The following is a 7569-nucleotide window of genomic DNA, read 5'->3' as shown; positions in this document are numbered from 1 at the left end:
ATTGGAAAAGAAAAGAAAACACATATATATATATATATATATATATATATATATATATAAAAGGTAAAAAAAATGAGGAAGCATGAGGAAAGTGATAATGATGAGTAACAAACCCTGAGACGACAGCATTGGGCTGTCCTACAGGCCCACAGAACAATGAGCCCACCTTCCTTCTTTGTTGGATTCCTTAACAGCTCAACGGAAAACGTCACAAGTAGGCCCATACATTATATTATCTCTACTAATAAATTGACACGTATATCGTCATTTGTGCGGCCCATTCTGGTCTTTTTGTGACACGTCATTTCAGTTTTCAACCAATTATTGTGCAGTAGTTGATTGGGCCACGTGTCCCATTTCACATTCTAGTTCAATCCCTTCGAAGTCCTGTCTGACGTTCCTTGGAACCGACAAAATTAGATTGTCGTTTAACATTTTGTTGGTAAGGTTTTAAGTGTTTTAAATTTATTTTGTGTATTGTGGTGTTCAAAGTCCATAAATTATAAAAAAAAAAAAAAAAAAAGAGATTCATTTACTAAATAATTGTCCAAAAAACAAAAGATAACTTTAGTCTTGTTATTTCAGCATATATATTTGAGCAAAATAAATGCAGAATTTTGGCAAACAATACAAGAAAAAAGTAGTTATTTGAAACTTAAGCAGTTGTTATGTTACAAGTTGCTGAAGTCAGTTAAAACAAAATGGAAATTGATAGTTGAGAATCAATGGTATGTTGGAGTTATTCGGAAAAAATGAGCGATGGAAAGCATGGGCCGTTTCTCCATCTTATTATTAAATGGGCCCACATGCCTACATTTGGCCCATAATAATTGGCTGCCTAGGTTTCTATTAAGTATAAAAATGTCACTCTATCATTCGTTTGTTTGTTTCTTCAATATTCTTTTTTAAAAATAAAAATAAATATATATATATATATATATCCCATTTTTGAATAAATTCACGTGTTTAGTTTAGCGTTTAATAAAGATTGAATATTCACTCAGCAAAATGACAAGAAAACCTTGGCAGTATACGTCTTTCTAGTTCTTATGTCATTTTTTAACTATTATTCCAAGCTCCTTATATTATACTGCAATTAACTAATTCAATCAAACATAAAATAAACTAATTTAGGATTTAATTCCAAAGTAATTATCTTTATCCGTAGTACAAAATAACCTCTTCAAAGGTTTTGAAATTTAGTAATGGATTCTTCACATGCATCGGCAAAGTAAGAAGAAATTGTTCGAAATTTGGAGTTGAAAAAAAAAGGCTTTTTCGTTACTGTATTGGTAACAATGTCTCTACCTTAACAAAATAAAAGTAAGATCTGTCATCTGTGTAGACAGTAGACCTCTACCTTAACATTTTTTAGTAATTTCTTACATACAAGACGGATTCGGCTCAACTGACTTTTAAAGCCCAATATGGAATAGACAACCCACACTCACGTTTCTTCAACAATGAAAAACTCTTAATAAATGGGCTGCAATAGTGGACTAAGAACTCAATGAATTGTGAGCCCTTGACTAATTGTTGTTTTTTTAGAGCAATTTTCACATATAGCAAACACAAAAATCATATTTGTATGCTATAGCTATAGTTTCTTATGACTATTAATATGTATATTTCGCTATACATATATACAAAGAAGCAATTATATAATTTGTTTCGATATACATATACAAAAGAATCAATTATATAATTTGTGTTTGTATAAAGCGAGAAAAGAGAGAAAGACAAAAGAAAACTAAGAAGGAAAGATCTGTATTTGTATAATCACAAGTGTATAGGATGAAAATATATATATTTGTATTTGTAAATACAATTTCCTCTCGCTTTATACAAACACAAACGCAATGTATACATTTATGTTTGTATAAAAGTGAGAGAGGGCAAGTGAGAGTGGCGAGCGAGATCTGGGAGAGGGGAACAAAAATATAAGTAAATATACAATTTTCTCTCGCTTTATACAAACACAAACGCATTTTATACATTTGCGTTTGTATAAAAGCGAGAGAGGCGAGGGAGAGACTACCGAGAGTGGCGAGCAAGATTCACCAGGGAGAGAGGCGAAATAGCAACAGTTTACCACGGGGTACAATTAAATCAAACTGTGGTTATGACATTTAATTTAAATTGATAGTTTGCTATTATATACAATTTTCCCTTTTTTTTATCGTTTCCCTAGGGTAAGTTACACATTCTGCCGGTCAACTAAAAACAATTACATTTTCTAATTAAATATACAAAAATTATAATCATTTTGAATCAGTAGTATATATTTTATACAAATCTACTATATATATATATGATCTATTATATTGTTAGGCTGGGGTCAACTCAATATGATCTAAAAAGAAAGATCGAAATATACATTGTAATTATCTATATGTATGTTATCCAATACTTACTGGCTACTATCCTCTAAATACTTATCATCAAGTTTGTTTCTTTATTGTGTTTTGTTTGAAGCATAATTTAAAGTTTATTGGAAGCTCTCTCATAACCTTAATTTTCTCAACCCACGTTGGAGTTAAACGCCATCATAATTAAAGAAATTATGACACTCTCGAGTCTGGAGTTTGTAAGTACTCTCTCAGTTCACATTTATTTTTCCACAAAATGAACTTTGTACTCTTGTTAAGAAATAGGGAGAAGTACAAGTAACCCCTAGACTATGACCGAAATTACAGAGACACACCTTAATTAAACTAAGGTCCTATTATCTCCTAAACTCATCTTATATATAATATTGTACACCTTTTGGCTTATGTGGCACACTCCGTGACTCCATGCAGTTGAGGCGCGTGAGAGATATTTGAATGCCACGTAAGCCAAAAAGGTGTATAAAATTACAAAAAAAATGAATTTAGGGGGTAATAAAACCTTAATTTAGTTAAAATATGTCTCTCGATTTAGGTCATAGTCTAGAGAGGTACTTCTACCTTTTCCCTAAGAAATATAACAAATTAAGTGGATACTTTATTATAGTATAGTATAATTTGTCGGTTTGTAATTTTAATGGACTTAAAGAAATAATTTGGTGGATAAATAAATAATAGGTGCACAGCTACTTAATTACAATCCACTTTTAGTACACCAAAATTAAATTACATTTATTGTATATTAACTTCCTGTCTTACACAAATTGGTGTAGACCACCCCCACACTTGTGTATACTCCCTCCATTTCATATTAATTAAATTATTGAGGTGTTTCACACTCTTTAAGAAAAAAAAATTAAGATATAAATTAGGCTTAATTTTCTATTTTTACCCTTATTAATTATTATCAAAATTATGATTAAATAACTAAACATTAATTAATAACTAAATCTAATACTAACTAATAAAGGGTAAAATTGGAAAAACATTCTAAAAGTGGTCTTGAAAATTGAAGGGATAAGAGTCTGAAAAATACCCCAACTTTGGTCGGATTTGCTGTTGCGATACTAAACTTTCACGAGGACCTATTACCTCCCTAAACTATTTAATACCGTATTTTAAACATATATATTTGCCCACGTGGACATAAAAAATAATGCAAAATTATAAATAATAATGTGTCCACGTAGGCACATATATACATTTAAAATACACTATTAAATAGTTCAGGGGGTAAAAAATACGGTATTAAATAGTCTAGGGAGGTAATAGGTCCTTATGAAAGTTTAGTATCGCAACAACAAATCCGACCAAAGTTGAGGTATTTTTCAGACCCTTATCCCAAAATTGAATAATTAAGTTAATTTGAAAAATAAAAAATATCTCAATAATTCAATTAATATGAAATGGAGGGAGTACTAGACATGAATTTAAATTTGTCTAATCCTGTTCGAACACCCCGGGAAAAATTAAACATAAAAGGAGTTTTTCTTTCTCGCAGTTTTCCTTTTTTTTCAAGTAGTGCACACACTTGAAGCCATTTACATAAAATATATTACTCCCTCCGTTTCACAAAGAATGACCTTTTTCTTTTTTGGCAAAAGCTCATTACCCCCTGAACTTGAAGCTTTTTATACGGTGTACACCTAAACCAAAATTCCGTTTTAATTATCCCCGAACTTGTTTATTCCTCCGTCGCGTACACCTTTTTCGTCCACCTGCTCCTATTGTGACTACACGCGCGCGACAGCTGGCAAAAGTGGTGATGTGGATTTCCACCTGGATAAATAATAGCCACCTGGATAAATTAATATTGCAAAAAATAAATTTCTTAAATTTAAAATTCATTGTTTAAAAGTTATTTTTGAATAAGGGCTGATTTCGCGAAACTCCTTCTGAATTTGGGTTTTTCTAGACGTGAAGTTGGTCGATTAAATTTCAAATTTGTCTGAAATTCTTACCAAGTAAGTGTTAATCTTTGTTTCCTTTACTTTTCATTTACATTTTACCCTATTTTTCGTTTAAAATATGCCAAATATTAAAGAAAAATGGAGATTTTATGTTTTTTTTACCGTTGTAGCTTTATGATGTGGCAAAAAATCACTTCCTCACGCACCTAGTAGAGTGTGTTGTCAATTTCTACGCCAGGTGGACGAAAAAGGTGTACGCGACGGAGGAATAAACAAGTTCGGGGATAATTAAAACGGAATTTTGGTTTAGGTGTACACCGTATAAAAAGCTTCAAGTTCAGGGGGGATTCAAAAGTCTTCTTTATTTACTTATACTCCGTGCCAAGTCAAACCAGGTCATTCTTTATGAAACGGAGGGAGTATTTGGCTCCATAATTAAGATAGTTCTACTTTCTAAAACATTAGGCAAATTAAAATTAAGGTACCTAATCAACTATGTGTTGGATATATTGTAATATAGAGAGGTCTTAAATTGAACACACACAAAAAATGACTTTTATGAAAGGTCATTTGTTCATGAAAGAATATGACTCTTATGAAAAGTCATTTGTTAATGAAAGAACATGACTCTTATGAAGTCATCTTAAATTCTATAAATATAAGGACTCTCTAGAAATAGCCTAATAAAAATCTGCAAATATATACAAGGGCTTTGTTGTATCCTTCAAAAGAATTGTTTGTATATGGGTACTATCTCTTTAACGAAAGTAATTACACGCCTCAAAGTCATCTTCTTCTTCAATTATATTTCATATTAGTATTATTTTTTCTAACACTATGAAGCAGAGCAAGTCATTTTCGATATTTGCTAAGCTTGTCAAAATGTTCAAAAGAATGTCATTTTACAGACAGTGAAAGTGTTACCACCATAGATAGATAGATAGATATAAAGGACTCCCACCAAGAAGAATAATTGGAAAGTTTTTCTTTTGGTTACCAAAAAAGTGGAAAAATAAATGTTTGACACTAAATTTTTGAAAGAAAAAAAAAAACTAGCAGCCATTTAATGATCAAGGTTATGGTTTGTTTCTCTGTCTAGAAAAAAAAAACAAATCTTATTAATGGTAAAGTATAAGTTATTTTATAAGTATAAAGTTTTGAAACTATCACATTAAATTAAGCTACAATAACAAATAATTTAGTCATAGCAAGCTAAGACGATTATGATGATTCAAAAAATAGAATAATATCTATGTCTTATTTGAAATATCACATGTTTTAAAAGTTTTTTCCTTCCTATCAAGCCAAACACTTTCACATAAATTAGGACGAAGAAAATACTCATTTATGATAATCTTTGAAGACCACGTACGATGGAGTTTTAAGTTTATTGTAAGCTTCCCCTACCCCATGTGGAAGTTAAACGGCATGACAATTAAAGAGAGACACTGTTTATGTCGTAAATATGTAAGAAGGTATATATTTCTATGTACACCAATTAATTTTTTTACTCCAAGAATTAAATTGCATGTATCCGTATATAAATAATATATTTAGTGCATGGTTTTCACAAGTTGATGCAGACCAGTCGATCAACCAGTACCCCATGACTTGCCTACCGTCAACCTTTTTTTACCCTTCACTAACATAACATTCGTCATTGGGCAAATTAAAATACTTCTTTTTGGTAGAAAAAAAATGTCAACTTATATGTACTTACAATCGATTTACTTACAAATTGGGTTGATCAAAACTTATAATATACTTATTATACGCGATGAATGTTAATGAAAGAGTAAGGAACATATGAAAGTAATGAAATAAATTAAACATGTCCTTCAGTGAGATATTGTCCAAATTTGTCATCAATAAAGAAAGAAGCAATTATATTTAAGAGCTTGAGATATGTTGGTTTAGAGTAATAGAGAGTATAATAGCTTTTCAATTAGTAGTAAAAGTTCGGATGACTACAAATGAGAGGTAAGGATATATTTAAAGTTAAACTCTAGATATCGCCTTCAGTGAATTTCGCTCTCATAATCATTTATATTTGCATGATTTCTACTGTTACGTGCTAAGTTGAATAATTGATAGAGAGGATTCTTGATTCTTTAAAAATCGAAGCTAGTTAGATATTGTTGACATACTTTGTTTTTTGAGAATTTATTTGATTTCAAAACTATTGTGAACGAAAATATAACAACTCATCTGGGACCGAAGGAAAATATATGTATACCGCCACCTCGATTGTGTATACTTTAACCCATTTTCTAAATCTTATTTCCTCGTATTCATATATTTCTCGTTCTTCATTATTAACGTAGTGAAAGTAACAAACATATAAAGAAATATATACTTTCCTACTATTTTCGTACTTTTATTTTGGGTCAAAAAGAGCCAAAAAGGCTATTTTCGTACTACAGTGTTCTCTTTTATCAAAATTAAATAATAATAGGCACGTAGAATATATTAATAATGGATAAAATCTTGAAAGGGACATATTTGCAAATCACTAGATGATTTTGCAGGACATCATTCCTAGGACGAGAATTGCATTCATATTTCTCTTGGTTTTGGAGTTGCAATTTATTTTCACCTCATCAAAATAAAATACTTTTCTAGAAAATAAGAAAAATAAATTACATAAGTGATATATTGCAAGTTCATCATTTCTTCTAAGCTATCCTTCTTGTTGAGATAATATTTTTTACTTACACAACAAAAATTGTAAACTGAATAAAAAATTCATTTATTTTTGAATAAAGTATTTTTCCTTTGTAAAAATAGACCCTATTAAAAAATAAATAAGGAGTTTCAAAAAAATAAAAAATTAATTGGACCACGGTGAAGCAGAAGAAGCTGGGCCGGGCAGCAGTAAAGGAGAATTAAAGGCGTTATGACCCACCTCACAGTAATAACCTTTGGGTCTGGGCTATTACATCTAGGTCCTCGTGGGCCCTTTTTTTTTGTCTTTTCTTCTATTAATAAGCCCTTTTCATCCTTCAACAAGTGTCCAGGCCCATCACCACCAATAATACTTTGCCAACTTCTCTCCCAACATACGATATGAAAATCATGATTTAAGATTTTAATAGTGTAACGTCATCAACTTCTTAGGAAAAAAAAGATATATAATTTGAGATTTCAAATTATGATCTGATAAAATTTAAAGCTGAACTATAAATTAAAAAAAAGAATCATTTTTTATTTTGAATAGAAAAAAAACTCATGCTTAACATGAAAGAAATTATTTGACGTCATCCATTTGGATC

Source organism: Solanum tuberosum, unplaced genomic scaffold (genome assembly GCF_000226075.1).
Source record: "Solanum tuberosum cultivar DM 1-3 516 R44 unplaced genomic scaffold, SolTub_3.0 scf00004, whole genome shotgun sequence".
Taxonomy (NCBI): domain Eukaryota; kingdom Viridiplantae; phylum Streptophyta; class Magnoliopsida; order Solanales; family Solanaceae; genus Solanum; species Solanum tuberosum.
The sequence above is the reverse complement of the archived record's forward strand: the minus strand, read 5'-3'. Positions refer to the sequence as shown.